Below are 26,260 nucleotides of genomic sequence, written 5' to 3' on the forward strand. Positions count from 1 at the left end.
GGACCAGCGTGCAGCGCGGCGCTGATCGGCCGCAGCTGGTCCTCTTCCCGCCCCCTCCACCGATAAAGATCCAGCGGTGTGTGAGCAGTGTGGGTTCTGCCTTTGGGACGCTGAGAGTGCTGCCTGTCGCCTCTTAGCCCTTTCTTCCCTGCTTCCAGCTTCCAGCTTCTAGCGCCTATTCCCAGCACCACGCCTCACGGCCCCCGCTCCGCGGGTGCCGCTCGAAGGCAAGACTCTTGTTGCCTGACTCGGTCAGGGGTATCTGGCAGTGCACAGGAGCACCAACGCGATTTCAAGGAGCTTTCATCAACCCTTCTGTTCGAGGCGGGACTGCGAGGACCAGCGTGCAGCGCGGCGCTGATCGGCCGCAGCTGGTCCTCTTCCCGCCCCCTCCACCGATAAAGATCCAGCGGTGTGTGAGCAGTGTGGGTTCTGCCTTTGGGACGCTGAGAGTGCTGCCTGTCGCCTCTTAGCCCTTTCTTCCCTGCTTCCAGCTTCTAGCGCCTATTCCCAGCACCACGCCTCGCGGCCCCCGCTCCGCGGGTGCCGCTCGAAGGCAAGACTCTTGTTGCCTGACTCGGTCAGGGGTATCTGGCAGTGCACAGGAGCACCAACGCGATTTCAAGGAGCTTTCATCAACCCTTCTGTTCGAGGCGGGACTGCGAGGACCAGCGTGCAGCGCGGCGCTGATCGGCCGCAGCTGGTCCTCTTCCCGCCCCCTCCACCGATAAAGATCCAGCGGTGTGTGAGCAGTGTGGGTTCTGCCTTTGGGACGCTGAGAGTGCTGCCTGTCGCCTCTTAGCCCTTTCTTCCCTGCTTCCAGCTTCCAGCTTCTAGCGCCTATTCCCAGCACCACGCCTCGCGGCCCCCGCTCCGCGGGTGCCGCTCGAAGGCAAGACTCTTGTTGCCTGACTCGGTCAGGGGTATCTGGCAGTGCACAGGAGCACCAACGCGATTTCAAGGAGCTTTCATCAACCCTTCTGTTCGAGGCGGGACTGCGAGGACCAGCGTGCAGCGCGGCGCTGATCGGCCGCAGCTGGTCCTCTTCCCGCCCCCTTCACCTCCATCTGCTCTCTTTAAAACACCGTGCAGATCAACGCGCACGCGGGACGCGCGCGGGGCAACGGCCGGGGCGAAGACCGGGCAAAGAGCGGGCCGTTTAAGGCCGTTCAAGGACGGCAGAGGACGGCCCAGGCCCTGAATCCCTGACTTATCGCCCTGGAACCCACCATCCAGGTAGGCCGGCTGCCATTTAACCTTCTTTGAGGCTACTGCCATCCAATACCTGGTATAGCATTGCCATCTTCAACGCCAATCATGCGGCACAAAACAAGAAGCTGTACCAAAAAAGCTACGGAGGTAGCGCAAGTGACTGGTCCCATTGACCTTTTTATCTCACGGGTAAATGAGACAATTGACAAGAGCATTGTACTCCTAGAGAAAAGAGTCTCCCTTGACCTAATGAATGCCAAGCGTTCTTCCCTGGGCTCCCTTGCAAATGCAAATTCACCCCTTCAGCAAGCTTCGAACAATTGCTCCTTGCCCTTGACCACCATAGGCACTATTACAGTACCGAGTGCTGTCGACTTGTCAGTTTCCTGCTCGGAGTCGGACCCGTCCTTTGTGGATTTGGAGGCGACCCCAGATCTAGAAGCCTGTCAGTCTCCTAGAGAGGCGGAGCCGGGCATGGATGGTTTAGCTGCCAAGTCGGCCCCTCATGTGCCTAGTGATTCCAGGGGAAAGGCTGATTACATTCCCATAAAAGTAGTGACTAAGTCCTCAACTAAGGAGTCTAAACCTAAGGAGAAGAACAAAGCCAAAGTTAGTAATCATAATTTGGTAACACCTATTCCACACACAGCGCCTGGCATTCCATGCTGGGTCGATAATATGGTTACGGACCTTAAGCATGATCTTGAAGCTACAATTGCGGCCCAAATTAAACCCTTGATTTCTAAACTCGATAGGCTAACATCGCTCATTAATACTAAATGGCCCAATAAAATTAATGAGCTTGGGCCTGTTCAGCAACAAGGGTATAGAGAACCGCCACCCAATTCCCAACCGTCAGCTAAGGTCACTAAACCCACAACTGATACAGCGAAAATCCTTCCACCTTCCAAGAACAAAGCTGCATCATACTCTCCCCACCTAGGGAACAACCCTGCTCAACCGCCACCTATTCACAATGCAAAAGCAGTGAGCAATTCTTCATCTGTGCAGCAATTAGCCGTTGGTACCAAATCTAACACCTCCCAAACTACGGATCCCAAAGGGAAACCTACGAATACTCTAGCCTCTGACTCTACCAATAACTCTGAAGCTCCCAAGCCAAGGCAGTCTCGCTTTAAGTCTATTAGCCTGCCACCAGAAGTTTCTCCTTTTGTGGTTGTGTTAACTGCTGTCCCCCCACTGAAGGAAGGAGCAAAAGAGTCTTACGTAGAGCTAAGAAACAAATGTGCTCAGTGGCTCCAAATACACAAACCACTGCCTAGTAGTATGAGCGGGGAGATTCTTACTGTACGGAGAGGTGATTGGGTGGGTAGGAGCAAGAAAACAATATCAGGGGATGTAATTACTGTTAATTTTAGGGATGTGGGGGCTGCGACCTTTATTTGTAATGCACCTAACAGCGGTCCTGCCACCCAGATCAAACCACTCCCCTTGTCTTACTTCCTTCCCAACTTGACAAAACCCAATTTCCACCGGCCAATTAATCCAATTAATCAAGGGCTTGCACGTCCCCCTCAATATGTCCCTAACCACTGGCGACAGCCGTCTAACTTTCCACCTTTTGTCCCGCACCATGTTGGTCCCCAGTGGCAACAACCTCTCCCCTCCTTACCACCTTTTTTCCATTCTACTCAGCAGTGGCAGCAATTCCCTCAGCAACCATTCACTGCCAATCACCATTGGCAACAGCCATGGCAGGTTCCGTCTCCATCCCCGTCCTTTAACCCCTCCTATACACAGTTTGCCCATCCCAATAGATACTGTGTATTGGATGAGGTTGATTGACTTTCTCCTGAGGGAGGTTTAGATACTAACCTCCCTCATGCAAATGAGGAAAAAAAGGATGCATCGCTGGGCACATTTCTCCCTACAAACTTAGAGGTGTCACCACCCAGCACATGGCGAGTTAAAAATCCTTAGCTGGAATCTTGCTGGGATTTCAAGGAAACTAGGCCTCCCGGAGTGGAATGCCCTGGTTGATGCCCACAATATCTGTATATTTCAAGAGACATGGGCCACTGAGCCACTGCACCGGGTGGGGTTTGTCACTCTTTTTGTACCAGCAGTAAAATCCAAGGCGGGGAAGGGACGGCCATCAGGGGGGCTTATTATTTGGATAAGTATCCTGCTTAATTGCAGAATAATTACTAAGAAGGCAGGAACTCCGGATATTCTTGGCGTCTCCCTATTGGGTCTACGGGGAAGTATAACCGTCGACCTTTACAATGTCTATATCAGGGGAACAAAAAACGGGTGTATTTCACCCACAATGAAGGAGCTTGAGGTTCAGTTGGGAGAGCAGAGTGGTCTTGGACACATCCTAATAGCAGGGGATTTTAACTGTACATATGAACCACTCCCTCTAGAAGGAATTCCAGATCTAGGAGAAGAGGACAGCAGATGGGGTATCCCTACCCTTTCTATCCCACCCATCAAGCGCTGGACTCGCAGTGCAATACATCTCAATGCACTCACATTGGAGTTTGGATTAAGAGCTGCTAATGGTCGCACTCGATCTGATCTCCTGGGTGCGCCCACATTCAACAGAGTTGGCCAATGCACACGGATTGACTATATTCTGCTGGATAGGGGCCTCTGGAGTTATGTTAACGACATGGTTATTACCAACACCATAGAGAGCGACCATAATCCACTCTCCTTATCCTTAAAAAATCCTTGGTGCATTGAAGTACTGCCAGTCTCTCTTGGCCGCCCACAGGGGATTACTGTCGCTACTTGTGGCAGGCGTCTAAAGTGGAGCAAGTTTATGTGTAACACCGACAAACTATCCACAATAGACGAAGTGGTTAAGGGCATGCAAGCCGAAATTGGCTCTATTGATTTAACTATAGCAGCAGACAAGGTCACCGCTGTTTTTGAAGCTGCCGTAAAAACTATTGGAGACCTCTTTTGGGTACAATTGCCATTGGGGAAACAGAAACCTAAATTTAAAGGCAAACACGATTGGTATTCGGCAAATTGTAGGAAGGCCAAATCACGCCTAATAGAGGCGGTCAAAGGGAAGTCTCTCTCACTAATCCAAATTGCCAGAAGAGACCATAAAAAGGCCTTACTGGTAGCTAAAAGGGAGTGGGAGGATAACTACTGGCTAACCCTTAAGGAAGCCAGCATGAAAAAAGACTCTAAATCCTTCTGGGACACCATAAGGGCACGAAACAGACCGGATAGCGACCTCGTAACCTGTAACATTCCGGGCCAGGTATGGGAGGCTCATTTTTCCAAACTGTATTCCTGCCATAACGACATAAATGGAAGAGGGTCAGTCCATTCCTCTCTTCACACTGACTATATCTTTCTCCCTGGCGATCCTGACTTTACACCGAAGGAAGTAGAATATGCTATTAACTCCATCATTCCACAAAAAGCTGCAGGACCAGATGGCATCCCTGGGGACCTGCTAAAATCTGATGGTGTTAATTGGGGTAAATTAATCCACTCCCTTCTTCTTGCCATCTGTAGGGGTGCCCCCATTCCTGTGTCTTGGAAGGGGGCAGAGGTGGTTCCCATCCACAAGAAAGGCCCTAGGGATGATCCGTCTAATTATAGGCCGATTAGCTTACTAGATGTAAGCCAAAAAGTTGTCGGTAAAGTCATTCTACTCAGGATACTCAACTGGGTGGATGAAAACAAAATACTTACCGATTTTCAGGCCGGCTTTAGAGTAGGCACTGGAACGATAGAGCAGGCCTTTAGGCTTATGATGATCTACTGGAAGGTAGTAGTGATAGGCAAGGGCAGTCTTTATCTCGCATTTATCGATTTAAAGACTGCCTTTGACCTCGTCCCCAGGGACTCGCTATGGAAGGTTCTGGCCAACATGGGGCTCCCACAGTACCTACTATCCCTACTAGTCAGGCTCCATCAAGACAGTTTTGCCCAAATCAGGTGGGGTTCTGGAGGGGAGAAAACGGGCTGTATTCCGGTCGAGAGAGGGGTCCGCCAGGGATGTGTTCTGGCTCCCACCCTTTTCTCTTTGTACATTAATGGGGTGGTGGAGCACCTACTCAAATTTCCATCTGACGAACCATCCCTGGGGGGGGTACGTATACCGACCCTCCTCTTCGCGGACGACACGCTCCTAATCTCCAAAACCCCAATGGGACTACAGAAACTCTTGGACAATTTCCAATCCTTTTGTACTGACCGAGGCTTGGTCATAAACACCAATAAAACAAAATACCTCGTCCTTAATCCCCCTAAACAGAAAGTGCGCCCCCCTATTTTAAATAGCGAACCCCTGGAAAGGGTAAAAGAATTTGATTATTTAGGGATACGCATTTCAGACAAAATGGATTGGACTCCCCATCTAGATAAGATGCTGCTGAACCACAAAAGGATCACAGGTGCCCTATTAAGGGAGCAACGTTCCAGTTCGCTCAAACCAATAGGAACAGTCCTAGAGATTTATGCTGCCAAGGGTGTCAGCTCTGCGCTTTATGGAGCTGAACTCTGGGGCTTCGCATCTTCTCAAGCCCTACAAAAATCTGAGAACAAATTCTGTAGGCAAATAATGTCCCTCCCTCAAAGTACCCCACTTCTGCCCTTATTTATGGACCTTGGCTGTATCCAGCTCGGCGAAATTGCGAAATTTCGTCCTCTCCTATTATGGGCCCGTATTTGGCGGGTAGAGGAACTCAGTGCCTATGCCAGAAGTCTGGAAGAAATAATGGAGTCACCACACTGGGCCAGAGTCAAATGGCTAACTGATATGAAGATCTTATTGTCGAACTTGGGCCTATTGGATTCCTGGTCTAGCAGAACCTCTCCTCCAAAACAAGTACTTAAAAACCTTTATCGGGATTGGACTCGCTCCCAAAGGCATTCTAGCTCATCCATTGGCAGGCTTACACAGGACTTTTTGATGTTTAAAGACTGTCCCAGGCGAGAACCCTACCTAGACATAATCGGGAAATCGTTTGCCCGGTCCTTGTATTTTAAATTTAGAACGGGTACTCTCCCACTGAACACTTTCACCAAAACATGGAAATCCTGTACAGACAAAACTGACTTGTGTCCATCATGTTCAGCCCACCCAGAGACAGTAGCCCACTTCTTATTTGTCTGCAAGGAATATGCCAATCCAAGAAGGGTGTGGCTGAAGAACTTGTGTCGGCAACTGGGAACTAGGAGCCATGATGAGGCAATCAGGATACTTGTTTCGGACAGTTATGTACCCTATGCCTGTGCCCTAGCAAAATTTTTATTTTGGGCTTGGGCTATTCGAGCCAGAAAGCTTAAATTCTCTGTTTAATTTTTTCTTAAATAATATTTATTCTAGCAAATGTTAAAGTCCATGTTATTAACTGGATATGTGCTACTAATTTTATTATTAACTACCAATTCTTTTTAAACTGCTTTTATGATAATGACATTTTATCGAAATAAAGCTTTTTTGACTTTGACTTTGACCTTTCATGGACTTAGTGCTTTTCAAGGCATACATCAAATTAATCGCATCTAAGCAGTGAGCGCGCTGCAGGCGGTGTTCGTCCGGCTATTTATACTCGTAGTATGTAACAGGCAACGTGCACCCAGAACGGTTTATAACCAAAGTGCACCCAGAAATGTATGTGAGCAGCGTGTACCTAGCAGTGTTGTCACCGCCGGACTGTCCCGCGCATTGTGGACAGCACAGTGCGTGCACCGCCTGCTCGTGGCCATGGTTGCTCAGCTATGTTTACTAGAGAGGAGTACCCTGAACTTTGTACCGGGCTGTTAATGTTCAAAAGCGTGTGCACGTCAGAGTGAACCACGTCCCCGCACTCCCATCACACAGGGCTGCTGTAACCAAGAACCGAGCCCCTCCCCCACCACACAACATGTGGCGAGACTAGTACTAAACGTTGCCCACAGTCACGGAAAAGGACAGGCGGAGTGAGAATATACACATTGGAACACACTCGCACTGAGCGAAAAAAGACGCGCAAACAGGAAGGCTAAGCAAAGGATACATAAATTACTGGGGTACACGCAAGGAGTGTGTACACGCTAACTTGGGTACAGCACAAAGGGTTACAAACACGGGTATACTATGGCCGCACGTATAGATGGGAGTCACGCAGTGTTAGGAAAGACATACAGGTGATACACATGGGATGGGGGGCGTGGGGACACACGGGGATAAGTACACGCGCATGTGCACGCGTCGGAAGGATATCTGAAGGTCGTAATCCATTTTGTATTCACCGTGTGCCGAGACAATGCAGGGGAGGCACACGAAGACACGGGGTACACACAGGGAGGTACATACACGGGTACACGGGACGTAGACCGCACAGGGGTACATTGGGGTACACACAGAGAGGGGTACACAGGCATGCTCACAGTTTAGAAGGATACATGAAGGTCGTGTTCCCTTTGTATTCTCCGTGTGCAGGGTGCAGTGTGTGCAGCCACTGAGCACGCCCCAGTGCAACCCTCGTGCACGCCCCCTGCGCCCTCTCATTGGCGGCTAGTCTGTGCACGGGGGTGGGGCCCTTCTCCACCGCCTGCACACGCAGCCCAGGACCAGGGGCCAAGGGGGGGTTCGAGGGTACCGCTCGAGGGTATTCGCACATATTGGAATATACTCTGAGCCGCAGCAAAAGCACAAACCCGGGGAGATCCGTGGACTGAACTAGAGACAAAAGCATTACCTTTCTCCTTCCTTTCTTTGCTTTCTTCTTTTTCATCTTTTTTTTCCTCATTCCTCATCTTTTTTTCTTACTTTTTACTTGAACTCCGAAACTCGATTATGCCAATAGCCTATACGTCGGAGCGCCCTGTTTCATCATGGCAAAGTAAAATAAATGTAAAACAAATTCAGAACGTAGTAGCAACACTCCTACTCCGCCTTCGCCTCAGGGTAAGCATGACAGACACCAATCCCGCAAGCACTTCACTGGCATCTGCGTTGAAGGCATTTGTCCTCAGAGAGCCTAGGGTAAAATACAAATAAAACTAAAACAGTACAGACAAAACAGAGCTCTGTGTTCCAGACTCACCTTCAGATGCATGCCGCCATACAATAAGTAATCTGTAGGGGATCTACCTTCTAGTTGGAAGCGGCTAAACTTTAGAATTCCTTCCTTGCCTTGTTAACATTTTATACATTTGGGAACATTTAGAGAGACGAAATACTGACTGTCCCAAGATACCTACATAAAGCCAGATTGGACCACCCAGGGCAAGAAGACATAGTTCCATTATAGGCGCAAGACCCCACCCAGACCACAGCAGAATAGGTTTGCATAAATAAATACACAACACAACTTTTTGTTTGGAGAAAATATTGCTGCAGGTTTATTCGATACAAAAGTATGCAAATATGGTGGGTTATCTTACGAGCGATCCAAGGGCAGGCAGCTGTACCAGCCTATGCTGCCCTGCCCAGCCGCCCTCTGAGGTGGCCCCCTGCAGGGGCCAAGGGCAGCTGCAAAAGAAAGAGCTAATCCAGGCCGTTAAGTGGGATGAAAAACGGCTAAGTGTGTATAATTAAAGGCGTGGTTTTAACATGTAACTACATGGCCCCAGGGCTCGAGTCGGGGTACGATGCAGGTGGACGGCATCCCCCCACTTATTTTACAGGGGGGACGCCATCCCCCCTGCCAAACAGCTCGACTTCACTCTTTGGCATCTCTGGGACGAGGAGCTCGGCACCTTTCGTGATGTCACTTCCTGTCGTGACGTCACTTCCGGTGACAGCGTTCCCCCACTTTTTTTTTACAACTTGTGCCCTGCATGGCCCGTTATAAACACCTGGATGTTTCTCAGGTAAAAGTGTGCACTCTACAAGAGTACTATGCTGGCTGCCTGAAACAAAACTGTAACACAACTTCTGAAGAATGCAAGATTAAGTACAGCATGTACAATACAAATAGGAACCACATGCTTTGTCTTAGGGAAACAGCCGAAACAACGCGGGCAGAGCCAGTTGTGTTCCAACAATACAAGCGGCATATGCCTTAACAACGCATATGCGTGGTTAAGGCAGTGCGTGGTATAAGCAGGGCACAAGTCCTAAAAAAAGAAGTGGGGGACGCTGTCACTGGAAGTGACGTCACAACAGGAAGTGACGTCACGAAAGGTGGCGAGCTAGTCATCTGAGGAGAGGCCAAAGAGTGAAGTCCAGCTGTTTGGCAGGCGGGATGGTGTCCACCCAGTAAAATAAGTGGGGTACGCCATCCACCCGCGTGGTACCCCGACTCGAGCCCTGGGTATAGGCTGTATAGCTGCTGCTGGGCGTAGGCAGGAAGGATCGGGAGAGGACGCAGTGAGGTGCGTGGGGCTGGGTTTTGGGAGGTAGTGTTTAAGGTTAGGCAGTAGCTTTAAGGGCTGGGGGTTGGAGTTTTTTTTCAGAGGTGCGGGGGTCAGGCAAGTGTTTAGGGCTGGGGGTCGGGGTTGTTTTTAGGACTAAGGGAGGGTGGGGTCCTTTTTAGGTTTCGCCTGGCGTTTACTGTGCAAGCAGTATCGCGCAGGTGAAAACTTTTGTTTAGAAGTATGGAGCTTTCTCCCGCCTCTGTCTCTCTGTCTTCCATTGGCTAGCTCCATAAATGGAGGCTAGCCATTGGAAGACAGATCTGCCCGTCATTGCCGGAGCAGATTCGTGGGCGTTCCCGCGATTTTTACTCATCCCACCCCTTTCCCTACGTCATGCGGCGGTGGGCAGTGTTTTTTTTTTCTTTTTCAAGCCATGTTTTTGTCATTTGGTTGCCTGTGGTCTCCGTGTTATGTCGTGCTTGGCTCGTGGCTGTCGTCTCCGTCTTCCGTCTTTGCCCGGTATGTATGCTCCGGTTATCGTGCGTGGCTGTCGTCTTTGTGCCTGTGCTCCGGTTTTCGTGCGTGGCTGTCGTTTTTGTGCCTGTGGTCTCCGTGTTATGTTGTGCGTGGCTGCTTTCAGGAGCTGCTTGGCTCCGCTGGCCTCCCCCCCTTCTCTCTGCCCTCCTCCGTCACGCTATGCCGCTCCCCCGGGCCCCCACCCCTCCCTCCCTCTCCAGCGGCCATGCTGCCTCTGCTTGTTTAATCCTACAGCAGCGGCGGATGGATAAGATAATGATTAGCATGAATCACATTGGTCCTTCACCACCCTGAAAAACATGCTTTTCACTTGTGGTTTGTAAACATACTGGACTATACCTGCATAACAGCTCTTGGCTATCCTAAGATGATGTCACCAGTGACCCTCACCACAGGTCTGTAATACTCCAGCAGCTCTGTTACTCGAACTTTAACCAATACTAGACTGAGGAAGGAGGGTGGGAGCCTGGGCCAGCAATAACAGTCACGGGAAGAGCCTTGAGTTCTTTGCAATGGAACCTGCCAGGGGAATGTCCATGGTCCAGCTCAATTAAAGCATTTCAATCACGTTTGCTGTCTAAGTCAGTCTCCCTACGTGGGAGTGCCATAGGAGCCCCCAGCTGGCTGCCAACCTAACTAATAAGATCCAGTCAGAGGTCTTGGGGTGGGGTGGGGTGTTGTGTGTGTGTGTAAAGGGCCAAAATTGACTTACATATTGTAGGGCCCTAACACTAATAGTAACAGATACATTAAAAAAAAACAATGGAGTACTCAAGTCAGTCTTATGTCAGGGACGTAGCTTCAGGGGGGGGGGGTTTGGTGTGTTTCACCCCCCTAATAAATGTATTTTCAAGTAAATAGTTAGGTACCGGTGCTTTCGGTCAGGTATGGTGATGTGTCTCTCGGATTTCGCATGCACACAGACAAAAAACACACACTCTCCCTCGGTTTCGAAAGTCTTAAACAATTTGGCTAGTTTACAAAATATTGTATTTTCCCTTACTCAGTACCCCTATCAAGCTGTATTCTTCTCCCTTTTCACTACCCCTTAAGCCCCTCTCATGTGCCCTGCTTGTTCTAGAATGTATTTTATCATTATATGCCTGTGCCATTGTTCGAAAACCTGAAGCTCACACCCCCTCGGTCTTACTGACCAAGCTACGTACCCTGTTCAGGTTAATAACTTAAGCATCTCAACCCGTCACGCTTTCCCTCTTTGTTATATCTGAACCATATTTAGCCCGCTGCAGTGCTAATGTCCTTTGTTCCCTTCTGTCCGCTGACCCTGTGGGTTGGAGGGGAAACCCCATCTGCGGTGATCCCGAATTTTCTCACCTAACATCCTTTGTCTTCTGTGTCAGTCAGTAGTAGATTGTTTTTCACACTGTACTGTAGACTCCCCGGCTTCAATGAGGCCGGATACAACTTTACAATGTGGTAACGAGGGGCGGTCAGCGTCACTCCACTGACCTTCATTAGCTCCGTGGGTTACTGGAGGGGCGCGCTGTGCGGGGTGGGGGGTGCATGACAAGCTGCGGCCTGCTGTCTGACATATGGTTAAGAGCCGCGCATGTGCGCACTGCTCCAGAGTGTGTGCGTGTGTGACTGCTCCAGTGTGTGCATGCATGTGACTGCTCCAGAGTGTGTGCTTGTGTGACTGCTCCTGGGTGTGTGCGTGTGTGACTGTTCCAGGGTGTGTGTGTGTGTATGTGACTGCTCCAGAGTGTGTGTGTGTGTGTGTATGTGACTGCTCCAGAGTGTGTGTGTGTATGTGACTGCTCCAGTGTGTGTGTGTGTGTGTGTGTGTGTGAGTGCTCCAGTGGGTGTGTGTATGTGACTGCTCTGGTTGTGTGTGTGTGTGGGGCTCTGGGTGTGTGTGTGTGGCTCTGGGTGTGGCTGGCTTTGGGTGTGTTTGGCTGGCTCTGGGTGTGTGTGTGTGGCTCTGGGTGTGTGTGTGTGTGGTAGTAATTGCTGTCTGCTGAGCTCGTCCGTTGGGTACAATAGTTCTCACATTTGCGAGAGATTAAGCTATTGGCAATGTAAATGACAATGCCATTTATTTATCTGTTTTCAAAACCAACACATAAATACAAATTTTGTCATTTACAATGCCAATAGCTCTAACTTCTCCAAAGGCGAAACCGTTGCATTGTAAATGCTTTTTAGGGCTTGAAGGGCAGGTACGTTTTTAGGACTGGGGGAGGGTGTTGGCTTTCAGGAGGGAGGCGGTAATTTTAGGTCTCAGGGCAGGGGGCGGGGGTCGGGGGGGCTGAGACGTACCTGATAAGTCTTAACCATGCATATGTCTTTGACATACATGCCTTAACAATGCACATTTTGTTGTAAAGGCATGCCTGGTAAAGGCATATGCGTGGTTAAGACTTGCGTGGAAAAGACTGCATGAAACCGGCATGCATAGTAAGTGCATGCATGGTTCCACCACACAACCTTTGTCTTAACAATTTTTACACGTATTGTGCATAAAATGATCAGTGCTTTTGTCTATAAAGTTAAGGATGTGAATAAAGGGCCTGAAAGGGACCAGTTTCAATGTCCTATTTTAATGACTACTGGGCCTGAGCCCCGGCCCACTTAAAGCTCTGAACTAATCATCATTTTATTGGGACCCAGCTTACTAGCCTCTCAGGAGCAGTGACCACTCCCCTCCCTTTAGCCCCTCCCCACCCCTGTTTAAGCTACTAGAGTAGAGGGTAATTGTAATTGTAATTGTAATTGCATTTATATAGCGCTTACTACCCCAGACGAGGCGTCAGAGCGCTTTTTCGGCAGGTAGCACGCTACTCCGGGACCCATAGAGGATTAGTGTTGAATTAGTATAGTGAAACATGCAAGTACATTTTAAGTGGTGGATAGGTTAGTCAGTTATTTGGATTTGGAATGATAGCAGAAGGATAGAGTAGGACAAAGGTTTGTATTTATTTATCACTCGCTTGTTGATGCATGCTATTCAGGGAGCCTATAAAGGATTAGTGGTGAATTAATATGGTGAAATATGAGGTAATTTCAGTGGTGGATATTAGTCTGTTGCTTGGAGTGAGAAGGATAGCGGATGGATAAAAGGGGAAGAAAGATTTGCATTCATATAGCACTTGTTACCCCTGATGGGTGTTGAAGCGCTTTTCTGGCGAGTAGCACGCCACTCCGGAACCCATAAAGGATTAGTGTTGAAAATTAGTATAGTATAAATATGAAGTAATGTGAGTAGTAGATATGTTATTCAGTTATTTGGGCAGTATATTAGTATAGTTGAATATGGAATATGGAATTTGAGAAGTGAACATGTTAGTCTGTTAATTTTGATTGAAAAAGGATAGTGGAGGGATAAAAGAGTGAAGTCTTAGCAGTAGGAAGAGGCTTTTGGATGAGTAAAAAGGAGTTTTGGAAGGAAGGAGTCAGAGGGGAGAGTTTAGAAATGTTTGTTTTAGGGGATCAGTGTAGTAAAAAGAGGTGTCAGATGATGCAAGGAGGGGTAGAGCAGGAGAGAGTCTAGAAAAGGTTAGTTTGGTGATCATAGTAGTGGTATGGGGTTTGGGATAAATGAGAGAGTGGATGTAGAGGATATATTGATAGATCTATAGGATGAGAGATAGGGTAGTGCATTAGAAGGAGTAGTAGAAAGAAGTTTGAGATGAGTAGAAGGTTGGGCTAGAAGATATATTGAGCGAAGTATAGGCTGAGAAATAGGCTAGTGCATTAGAAATGCTAAATTAAAAGTGATAAATATATAGATCCATAAGTACATTGAAAGTATATAGATACATAAAGGAAGTAAGTATATTTAGATTAAATATATTGATAGAGGCACAGGATGTATATTTGGTGTGAGTGTGTTGCTCTGTTTGTGGTTGTGGATGGTGTGGGCTGGGTATTGTTAAATGAGAAAAAGGGCAGCATTTCTGGCCCTAGTACAGACCAGTCTCGAACAGGCTCAAACAGGCAACTACCCTTGTCCTCTCCGCCCTTAACAGGCTCAAACAGGCAACTACCCTTGTCCTCTCCGCCCTTCGCCTCTCCGCCCGGGCTGAGACGCCCTAAGCCTGGCCTTTTTTGTAGCCCTAGTAATCAGGTGACCCCTTCAGCCAGTAGGAACCCTAGCCCTAACACTATCCAATCACCACACTAGCCCTAACATCTAGATCCAATAGGAGACCAGGACCTTGCAGCCAATCTTAACCCTAGTCCAAGCACCCAATCAGATCAAAAACGCTGATCTCTACGTCCAATAAAGGCCGCAGCCCTACCACTAGTCCCAACCCAAGTCCAAGCAGCCAATGGTACAGGTAGCCCTAGTCCCTACTTCCAATAGAAAGCCTAACCCTGCTCTTAGTCCCACAACTGGTCCAACAACCAATCACAACAGAAGCCCTAAATAGCTACTTCCAATTAAAGGTCTAACCCTAGCCCTAGTCCCACCCTACTCCCAACAACCAATAACATAGGAAGCCCTAGTCCCTACTTCCAATAGAAATCCTAACCCTAGCCCTAGTCCCAACCCTGCAATGATTAAATCACAGACCGAGAAACCAATCAGAACCCTCAAATACACAACCAATGAGGACATTAACCCTAACCCAACAGAAACACCAGATACAACCAGCAATCAGTGTACACATGTGCCAACCACTAGCACATCATATAAGGTCCCAGCAACCTCAGACAAGGTTTGCTGGCCAGGGAGTTGGAAGCTGGTTGCTCCTGTTCAGAATCTCCTAGGAGACAGACAGGCTCAATCCACAACTTTGGACTTCTGCAGGTAAAGGCTTCACTAACTCGAAATCTAACATTACTGTTTGAATAAAGCTTTACTCCCCCTGCTGGCCAAAAAACGAAGTGCACAGGCCCCAGTAAATACAGTTTAAACAGCTCACAGAAGCACCCTCTGATGTAGAAAATCCCTGTTGCTGGGGGGGGGGGGTAGGGCAGGGGGGCTGGCCTCACTGGCTTGTGAACACAAAATGGTGGCTGGAGGTGCACTGTTTGAGCACAGAGGCCTAAGCACAGAGCAAAGGAGAAATTTGGAGGGAAAACAGATTTGTCACCAAGAAATGAGAGGGACAAACTACAGAGGTTGGACTGCAAATCCCACAATTCAACACACTAAATGAAGGCAATCATGGGCAGGGAAAACCAAACATTTAAAACACAACACATGTGATAAAATATGCTAATGGGGGTGGGGTCGCACACTACTCACACACCGGCGGTGTCGCCCCTAAGGACTCTGGTCAATGTAGTAAAGTGTTCGCGATGCATCATCTTTCGATCTTCTGCTATCTTCGCTGTCTTCGCCATCCCTGGACACGTGTTTCGGGGTATTACCCCTCATCAGCAGGGATAGGCCGTGTACTGGGGTTGCCGATGGCTGCCAATATCTGCCAGGTATAGTACCACTCAGGCGCGTAGGTGCGGGATCCCAGGCTCGTCAGCCCGCTGCTCAAGGGAGCTTTAAAGTTACAAATGGGGGTGGGGTCGCACACTACTCACACACCGGCGGTGTCGCCCCTAAGGACTCTGGTCAATGTAGTAAAGTGTTTGTGATGCATCATCTTTCGATCTTCTGCTATCTTTGCTGTCTTCGCCATCCCTGGACACGTGTTTCGGGGTATTACCCCTCATCAGCAGGGATAGGCCGTGTACTGGGGTTGCCGATGGCTGCCAATATCTGCCAGGTATAGTACCACTCAGGCGCGTAGGTGCTGGATCCCAGGCTCGTCAGCCCGCTGCTCAAGGGAGCTTTAAAGTTACAAATGGGGGTGGGGTCGCACACTACTCACACACCGGCGGTGTCGCCCCTAAGGACTCTGGTCAATGTAGTAAAGTGTTCGCGATGCATCATCTTTCGATCTTCTGCTATCTTCGCTGTCTTCGCCATCCCTGGACACGTGTTTCAGGGTATTACCCCTCATCAGCAGGGATAGGCCGTGTACTGGGGTTGCGGATGGCTGCCAATATCTGCCAGGTATAGTACCACTCAGGCGCGTAGGTGCGGGATCCCAGGCTCGTCAGCCCGCTGCTCAAGGGAGCGTTAAAGTTACAAATGGGGGTGGGGTCGCACACTACTCACACACCGGCGGTGTCGCCCCTAAGGACTCTGGTCAATGTAGTAAAGTGTTCGCGATGCATCATCTTTCGATCTTCTGCTATCTTCGCTGTCTTCGCCATCCCTGGACACGTGTTTCGGGGTATTACCCCTCATCAGCAGGGATAGGCCGTGTACTGGGGTTGCCGATGGCTGCCAATATCTGCCAGGTATAGTACACACTCAGGCGCGTAGGTGCGGGATCCCAGGCTCGTCAGCCCGCTGCTCAAGGGAGCTTTAAAGTTACAAATGGGGGTGGGGTCGCACACTACTCACACACCGGCGGTGTCGCCCCTAAGGACTCTGGTCAATGTAGTAAAGTGTTCGCGATGCATCATCTTTCGATCTTCTGCTATCTTCGCTGTCTTCGCCATCCCTGGACACGTGTTTCGGGGTATTACCCCTCATCAGCAGGGATAGGCCGTGTACTGGGGTTGCCAATGGCTGCCAATATCTGCCAGGTATAGTACCACTCAGGCGCGTAGGTGCGGGATCCCAGGCTCGTCAGCCCGCTGCTCAAGGGAGCTTTAAAGTTACAAATGGGGGTGGGGTTGCACACTACTCACACACCGGCGGTGTCGCCCCTAAGGACTCTGGTCAATGTAGTAAAGTGTTCGCGATGCATCATCTTTCGATCTTCTGCTATCTTCGCTGTCTTCGCCATCCCTGGACACGTGTTTCGGGGTATTACCCCTCATCAGCAGGGATAGGCCGTGTACTGGGGTTGCCGATGGCTGCCAATATCTGCCAGGTATAGTACCACTCAGGCGCGTAGGTGCGGGATCCCAGGCTCGTCAGCCCGCTGCTCAAGGGAGCTTTAAAGTTACAAATGGGGGTGGGGTCGCACACTACTCACACACCGGCGGTGTCGCCCCTAAGGACTCTGGTCAATGTAGTAAAGTGTTCGCGATGCATCATCTTTCGATCTTCTGCTATCTTCGCTGTCTTCGCCATCCCTGGACACGTGTTTCGGGGTATTACCCCTCATCAGCAGGGATAGGCCGTGTACTGGGGTTGCCGATGGCTGCCAATATCTGCCAGGTATAGTACCACTCAGGCGCGTAGGTGCGGGATCCCAGGCTCGTCAGCCCGCTGCTCAAGGGAGCTTTAAAGTTACAAATGGGGGTGGGGTCGCACACTACTCACACACCGGCGGTGTCGCCCCTAAGGACTCTGGTCAATGTAGTAAAGTGTTTGCGATGCATCATCTTTCGATCTTCTGCTATCTTCGCTGTCTTCGCCATCCCTGGACACGTGTTTCGGGGTATTACCCCTCATCAGCAGGGATAGGCCGTGTACTGGGGTTGCCGATGGCTGCCAATATCTGCCAGGTATAGTACCACTCAGACGCGTAGGTGCGGGATCCCAGGCTCGTCAGCCCGCTGCTCAAGGGAGCTTTAAAGTTACAAATGGGGGTGGGGTCGCACACTACTCACACACCGGCGGTGTCGCCCCTAAGGACTCTGGTCAATGTAGTAAAGTGTTCGCGATGCATCATCTTTCGATCTTCTGCTATCTTCGCTGTCTTCGCCATCCCTGGACACGTGTTTCGGGGTATTACCCCTCATCAGCAGGGATAGGCCGTGTACTGGGGTTGCCGATGGCTGCCAATATCTGCCAGGTATAGTACCACTCAGGCGCGTAGGTGCGGGATCCCAGGCTCGTCAGCCCGCTGCTCAAGGGAGCTTTAAAGTTACAAATGGGGGTGGGGTCGCACACTACTCACACACCGGCGGTGTCGCCCCTAAGGACTCTGGTCAATGTAGTAAAGTGTTTGCGATGCATCATCTTTCGATCTTCTGCTATCTTGGCTGTCTTCGCCATCCCTGGACAAGTGTTTCGGGGTATTACCCCTCATCAGCAGGGATAGGCCGTGTACTGGGGTTGCCGATGGCTGCCAATATCTGCCAGGTATAGTACCACTCAGGCGCGTAGGTGCGGGATCCCAGGCTCGTCAGCCCGCTGCTCAAGGGAGCTTTCAAGTTACAAATGGGGGTGGGGTCGCACACTACTCACACACCGGCGGTGTCCCCCTAAGGACTCTGGTCAATGTAGTAAAGTGTTTGCGATGCATCATCTTTCGATCTTCTGCTATCTTCGCTGTCTTCGCCATCCCTGGACACGTGTTTCGGGGTATTACCCCTCATCAGCAGGGATAGGCCGTGTACTGGGGTTGCCGATGGCTGCCAATATCTGCCAGGTATAGTACCACTCAGGCGCGTAGGTGCGGGATCCCAGGCTCGTCAGCCCGCTGCTTAAGGGAGCTTTAAAGTTACAAATGGGGGTGGGGTCGCACACTACTCACACACCGGCGGTGTCGCCCCTAAGGACTCTGGTCAATGTAGTAAAGTGTTCGCGATGCATCATCTTTCGATCTTCTGCTATCTTCGCTGTCTTCGCCATCCCTGGACACGTGTTTCGGGGTATTACCCCTCATCAGCAGGGATAGGCCGTGTACTGGGGTTGCCGATGGCTGCCAATATCTGCCAGGTATAGTACCACTCAGGCGCGTAGGTGCGGGATCCCAGGCTCGTCAGCCCGCTGCTCAAGGGAGCTTTAAAGTTACAAATGGGGGTGGGGTCGCACACTACTCACACACCAGCGGTGTCGCCCCTAAGGACTCTGGTCAATGTAGTAAAGTGTTCGCGATGCATCATCTTTCGATCTTCTGCTATCTTCGCTGTCTTCGCCATCCCTGGACACGTGTTTCGGGGTATTACCCCTCATCAGCAGGGATAGGCCGTGTACTGGGGTTGCCGATGGCTGCCAATATCTGCCAGGTATAGTACCACTCAGGCGCGTAGGTGCGGGATCCCAGGCTCGTCAGCCCGCTGCTCAAGGGAGCTTTAAAGTTACAAATGGGGGTGGGGTTGCACACTACTCACACACCGGTGGTGTCGCCCCTAAGGACTCTGGTCAATGTAGTAAAGTGTTCGCGATGCATCATCTTTCGATCTTCTGCTATCTTCGCTGTCTTCGCCATCCCTGGACACGTGTTTCGGGGTATTACCCCTCATCAGCAGGGATAGGCCGTGTACTGGGGTTGCCGATGGCTGCCAATATCTGCCAGGTATAGTACCACTCAGGCGCGTAGGTGCGGGATCCCAGGCTCGTCAGCCCGCTGCTCAAGGGAGCTTTAAAGTTACAAATGGGGGTGGGGTCGCACACTACTCACACACCGGCGGTGTCGCCCCTAAGGACTCTGGTCAATGTAGTAAAGTGTTCGCGATGCATCATCTTTCGATCTTCTGCTATCTTCGCTGTCTTCGCCATCCCTGGACACGTGTTTCGGGGTATTACCCCTCATCAGCAGGGATAGGCCGTGTACTGGGGTTGCCGATGGCTGCCAATATCTGCCAGGTATAGTACCACTCAGGCGCGTAGGTGCGGGATCCCAGGCTCGTCAGCCCGCTGCTCAAGGGAGCTTTAAAGTTACAAATGGGGGTGGGGTCGCACACTACTCACACACCGGCGGTGTCGCCCCTAAGGACTCTGGTCAATGTAGTAAAGTGTTTGCGATGCATCATCTTTCGATCTTCTGCTATCTTCGCTGTCTTCGCCATCACTGGACACGTGTTTCGGGGTATTACCCCTCATCAGCAGGGATAGGCCGTGTACTGGGGTTGCCGATGGCTGCCAATATCTGCCAGGTATAGTACCACTCAGACGCGTAGGTGCGGGATCCCAGGCTCGTCAGCCCGCTGCTCAAGGGAGCTTTAAAGTTACAAATGGGGGTGGGGTCGCACACTACTCACACACCGGCGGTGTCGCCCCTAAGGACTCTGGTCAATGTAGTAAAGTGTTCGCGATGCATCATCTTTCGATCTTCTGCTATCTTCGCTGTCTTCGCCATCCCTGGACACGTGTTTCGGGGTATTACCCCTCATCAGCAGGGATAGGCCGTGTACTGGGGTTGCCGATGGCTGCCAATATCTGCCAGGTATAGTACCACTCAGGCGCGTAGGAGCGGGATCCCAGGCTCGTCAGCCCGCTGCTCAAGGGAGCTTTAAAGTTACAAATGGGGGTGGGGTCGCACACTACTCACACACCGGCGGTGTCGCCCCTAAGGACTCTGGTCAATGTAGTAAAGTGTTTGCGATGCATCATCTTTCGATCTTCTGCTATCTTGGCTGTCTTCGCCATCCCTGGACACGTGTTTCGGGGTATTACCCCTCATCAGCAGGGATAGGCCGTGTACTGGGGTTGCCGATGGCTGCCAATATCTGCCAGGTATAGTACCACTCAGGTGCGTAGGTGCGGGATCCCAGGCTCGTCAGCCCGCTGCTCAAGGGAGCTTTCAAGTTACAAATGGGGGTGGGGTCGCACACTACTCACACACCGGCGGTGTCCCCCTAAGGACACTGGTCAATGTAGTAAAGTGTTTGCGATGCATCATCTTTCGATCTTCTGCTATCTTCGCTGTCTTCGCCATCCCTGGACACGTGTTTCGGGGTATTACCCCTCATCAGCAGGGATAGGCCGTGTACTGGGGTTGCCGATGGCTGCCAATATCTGCCAGGTATAGTACCACTCAGGCGCGTAGGTGCGGGATCCCAGGCTCGTCAGCCCGCTGCTCAAGGGAGCTTTAAAGTTACAAATGGGGGTGGGGTCGCACACTACTCACACACCGGCGGTGTCGCCCCTAAGGACTCTGGTCAATGTAGTAAAGTGTTCGCGATGCATCATCTTTCGATCTTCTGCTATCTTCGCTGTCTTCGCCATCCCTGGACACGTGTTTCGGGGTATTACCCCTCATCAGCAGGGATAGGCCGTGTACTGGGGTTGCCGATGGCTGCCAATATCTGCCAGGTATAGTACCACTCAGGCGCGTAGGTGCGGGATCCCAGGCTCGTCAGCCCGCTGCTCAAGGGAGCTTTAAAGTTACAAATGGGGGTGGGGTCGCACACTACTCACACACCAGCGGTGTCGCCCCTAAGGACTCTGGTCAATGTAGTAAAGTGTTCGCGATGCATCATCTTTCGATCTTCTGCTATCTTCGCTGTCTTCGCCATCCCTGGACACGTGTTTCGGGGTATTACCCCTCATCAGCAGGGATAGGCCGTGTACTGGGGTTGCCGATGGCTGCCAATATCTGCCAGGTATAGTGCCACTCAGGCGCGTAGGTGCGGGATCCCAGGCTCGTCAGCCCGCTGCTCAAGGGAGCTTTAAAGTTACAAATGGGGGTAGGGTCGCACACTACTCACACACCGGCGGTGTCGCCCCTAAGGACTCTGGTGACTGTAGTAAAGTGTTCGCGATGCATCATCTTTCGATCTTCTGCTATCTTCGCTGTCTTCGCCATCCCTGGACACGTGTTTCGGGGTATTACCCCTCATCAGCAGGGATAGGCCGTGTACTGGGGTTGCCGATGGCTGCCAATATCTGCCAGGTATAGTACCACTCAGGCGCGTAGGTGCGGGATCCCAGGCTCGTCAGCCCGCTGCTCAAGGGAGCTTTCAAGTTACAAATGGGGGTGGGGTCGCACACTACTCATACACCGGCTGTGTCGCCCCTAAGGACTCTGGTCAATGTAGTAAAGTGTTTGCGATGCATCATCTTTCCATCTTCTGCTATCTTCGCTGTCTTCGCCATCCCTGGACACGTGTTTCGGGGTATTACCCCTCATCAGCAGGGATAGGCCGTGTACTGGGGTTGCCGATGGCTGCCAATATCTGCCAGGTATAGTACCACTCAGGCGCGTAGGTGCGGGATCCCAGGCTCGTCAGCCCGCTGCTCAAGGGAGCTTTAAAGTTACAAATGGGGGTGGGGTCGCACACTACTCACACACCGGCGGTGTCGCCCCTAAGGACTCTGGTCAATGTAGTAAAGTGTTTGCGATGCATCATCTTTCGATCTTCTGCTATCTTCGCTGTCTTCGCCATCCCTGGACACCTGTTTCGGGGTATTACCCCTCATCAGCAGGGATAGGCCGTGTACTGGGGTTGCCAATGGCTGCCAATATCTGCCAGGTATAGTACCACTCAGGCGCGTAGGTGCGGGATCCCAGGCTCGTCAGCCCGCTGCTCAAGGGAGCTTTAAAGTTACAAATGGGGGTGGGGTCGCACACTACTCACACACCGGCGGTGTCGCCCCTAAGGACTCTGGTCAATGTAGTAAAGTGTTCGCGATGCATCATCTTTCGATCTTCTGCTATCTTCGCTGTCTTCGCCATCCCTGGACACGTGTTTCGGGGTATTACCCCTCATCAGCAGGGATAGGCCGTGTACTGGGGTTGCCGATGGCTGCCAATATCTGCCAGGTATAGTACCACTCAGGCGCGTAGGTGCGGGATCCCAAGCTCGTCAGCCCGCTGCTCAAGGGAGCTTTAAAGTTACAAATGGGGGTGGGGTCGCACACTACTCACACACCGGCGGTGTCGCCCCTAAGGACTCTGGTCAATGTAGTAAAGTGTTCGCGATGCATCATCTTTCGATCTTCTGCTATCTTCGCTGTCTTCGCCATCCCTGGACACGTGTTTCGGGGTATTACCCCTCATCAGCAGGGATAGGCCGTGTACTGGGGTTGCCGATGGCTGCCAATATCTGCCAGGTATAGTACCACTCAGGCGCGTAGGTGCGGGATCCCAGGCTCGTCAGCCCGCTGCTCAAGGGAGCTTTAAAGTTACAAATGGGGGTGGGGTCGCACACTACTCACACACCGGCGGTGTCGCCCCTAAGGACTCTGGTGACTGTAGTAAAGTGTTCGCGATGCATCATCTTTCGATCTTCTGCTATCTTCGCTGTCTTCGCCATCCCTGGACACGTGTTTCGGGGTATTACCCCTCATCAGCAGGGACAGGCCGTGTACTGGGGTTGCCGATGGCTGCCAATATCTGCCAGGTATAGTACCACTCAGGCGCGTAGGTGCGGGATACCAGGCTCGTCAGCCCGCTGCTCAAGGGAGCTTTAAAGTTACAAATGGGGGTGGGGTCGCACACTACTCATACACCGGCTGTGTCGCCCCTAAGGACTCTTGTCAATGTAGTAAAGTGTTTGCGATGCATCATCTTTCCATCTTCTGCTATCTTCGCTGTCTTCGCCATCCCTGGACACGTGTTTCGGGGTATTACCCCTCATCAGCAGGGATAGGCCGTGTACTGGGGTTGCCGATGGCTGCCAATATCTGCCAGGTATAGTACCACTCAGGCGCGTAGGTGTGGGATCCCAGGCTCGTCAGCCCGCTTCTCAAGGGAGCTTTAAAGTTACAAATGGGGGTGGGGTCGCACACTACTCAGACACCGGCGGTGTCGGCCCTAAGGACTCTGGTCAATGTAGTAAAGTGTTTGCGATGCATCATCTTTCGATCTTCTGCTATCTTCGCTGTCTTCGCCATCCCTGGACACGTGTTTCGGGGTATTACCCCTCATCAGCAGGGATAGGCAGTGTACTGGGGTTGCCGATGGCTGCCAATATCTGCCAGGTATAGTACCACTCAGGCGCGTAGGTGCGGGTTCCCAGGCTCGTCAGCCCGCTGCTCAAGGGAGCTTTAAAGTTACAAATGGGGGTGGGGTCGCACACTACTCACACACCGGCGGTGTCGCCCCTAAGGACTCTGGTCAATGTAGTAAAGTGTTCGCGATGCATCATCTTTCGATCTTCTGCTATCTTCGCTGTCTTCGCCATCCCTGGACACGTCTTTCGGGGTATTACCCCTCATCAGCAGGGATAGGCCGTGTACTGGGGTTGCCGATGGCTGCCAATGTCTGCCAGGTATAGTACCACTCAGGCGCGTAGGTGCGGGATCCCAGGCTCGTCAGCCCGCTGCTCAAGGGAGCTTTAAAGTTACAAATGGGGGTGGGGTCGCACACTACTCACACACCGGCGGTGTCGCCCCTAAGGACTCTGGTCAATGTAGTAAAGTGTTCGCGATGCATCATCTTTCGATCTTCTGCTATCTTCGCTGTCTTCGCCATCCCTGGGCACGTGTTTCGGGGTATTACCCCTCATCAGCAGGGATAGGCCGTGTACTGGGGTTGCCGATGGCTGCCAATATCTGCCAGGTATAGTACCACTCAGGCGCGTAGGTGCGGGATCCCAGGCTCGTCAGCCCGCTGCTCAAGGGAGCTTTAAAGTTACAAATGGGGGTGGGGTCGCACACTACTCACACACCGGCGGTGTCGCCCCTAAGGACTCTGGTCAATGTAGTAAAGTGTTCGCGATGCATCATCTTTCGATCTTCTGCTATCTTCGCTGTCTTCGCCATCCCTGGACACGTGTTTCGGGGTGTTACCCCTCATCAGCAGGGATAGGCCGTGTACTGGGGTTGCCGATGGCTGCCAATATCTGCCAGGTATAGTACCACTCAGGCGCGTAGGTGCGGGATCCCAGGCTCGTCAGCCCGCTGCTCAAGGGAGCTTTAAAGTTACAAATGGGGGTGGGGTCGCACACTACTCACACACCGGCGGTGTCGCCCCTAAGGACTCTGGTCAATGTAGTAAAGTGTTCGCGATGCATCATCTTTCGATCTTCTGCTATCTTCGCTGTCTTCGCCATCCCTGGACACGTGTTTCGGGGTATTACCCCTCATCAGCAGGGATAGGCCGTTTACTGGGGTTGCCGATGGCTGCCAATATCTACCAGGTATAGTACCACTCAGGCGCGTAGGTGCGGGATCCCAGGCTCGTCTGCCCGCTGCTCAAGGGAGCTTTAAAGTTACAAATGGGGGTGGGGTCGCACACTACTCACACACCGGCGGTGTCGCCCCTAAGGACTCTGGTCAATGTAGTAAAGTGTTCACGATGCATCGTCTTTCGATCTTCTGCTATCTTCGCTGTCTTCGCCATCCCTGGACACGTGTTTCGGGGTATTACCCCTCATCAGCAGGGATAGGCCGTGTACTGGGGTTGCAGATAGCAGAAGATCGAAAGATGATGCATCGCGAAGACTTTACTACATTGACCAGAGTCCTTAGGGGTGACACCGCCAGTGTGTGAGTAGTGTGCGACCCCACCCCCATTTGTAACTTTAAAGCTCCCTTGAGCAGCGGGCTGACGAGCCTGGGATCCCGCACCTACGCGCCTGAGTGGTACTATGCATGGCAGATATTGGCAGCCATCGGCAACCCCAGTACACGGCCTATCCCTGCTGATGAGGGGTAATACCCCGAAACACGTGTCCAGGGATGGCGAAGACAGCGAAGATAGCAGAAGATCGAAAGATGATGCATCGCGAACACTTTACTACATTGACCAGAGTCCTTAGGGGCGACACCGCCGGTGTGTGAGTAGTGTGCGACCCCACCCCCATTTGTAACTTTAAAGCTCCCTTGAGCAGCGGGCTGACGAGCCTGGGATCCCGCACCTACGTGCCTGAGTGGTACTATACCTGGCAGATATTGGCAGCCATCGGCAACCCCAGTACACGGCCTATCCCTGCTGATGAGGGGTAATACCCCGAAACACGTGTCCAGGGATGGCGAAGACAGCGAAGATAGCAGAAGATCGAAAGATGATGCATCGCGAACACTTTACTACATTGACCAGAGTCGTTAGGGGCGACACCGCCGGTGTGTGAGTAGTGTGCGACCCCACCCCCATTTGTAACTTTAAAGCTCCCTTGAGCAGCGGGCTGACGAGCCTGGGATCCCGCACCTACGCGCCTGAGTGGTATTATACCTGGCAGATATTGGCAGCCATCGGCAACCCCAGTACACGGCCTATCCCTGCTGATGAGGGGTAATACCCCGAAACACGTGTCCAGGGATGGCGAAGACAGCGAAGATAGCAGAAGATCGAAAGATGATGCATCGCGAACACTTTACTACATTGACCAGAGTCCTTAGGGGCGACACCGCCGGTGTGTGAGTAGTGTGCGACCCCACCCCCATTTGTAACTTTAAAGCTCCCTTGAGCAGCGGGCTGACGAGCCTGGGATCCCGCACCTACGCGCCTGAGTGGTACTATACCTGGCAGATATTGGCAGCCATCGGCAACCCCAGTACACGGCCTATCCCTGCTGTTGAGGGGTAATACCCCGAAACACGTGTCCAGGGATGGCGAAGACAGCGAAGATAGCAGAAGATCGAAAGATGATGCATCGCGAACACTTTACTACATTGACCAGAGTCCTTAGGGGCGACACCGCCGGTGTGTGAGTAGTGTGCGACCCCACCCCCATTTGTAACTTTAAAGCT

The 26,260-nt window shown here is 51.6% G+C and overlaps 1 protein-coding gene across 1 annotated transcript in view; it reads right to left on the reverse strand.

The window, feature by feature from the left end:
* C5_1H14orf93 (chromosome 5_1 C14orf93 homolog) overlaps positions 1-7,704 on the reverse strand; it is a 254,856-nt gene extending 247,152 nt beyond the window's left edge. The window contains exon 1 of the mRNA XM_078644890.1: positions 7,594-7,704. The gene's annotated coding sequence lies outside the window, so the exon portion shown is untranslated. The remainder of the gene's footprint in view (positions 1-7,593) is intronic.
* Positions 7,705-26,260: the final 18,556 nt, after the last annotated feature.

Source organism: Lissotriton helveticus, chromosome 5_1 (assembly GCF_964261635.1).
Source record: "Lissotriton helveticus chromosome 5_1, aLisHel1.1, whole genome shotgun sequence".
NCBI classification, from domain to species: Eukaryota; Metazoa; Chordata; class Amphibia; order Caudata; family Salamandridae; genus Lissotriton; species Lissotriton helveticus.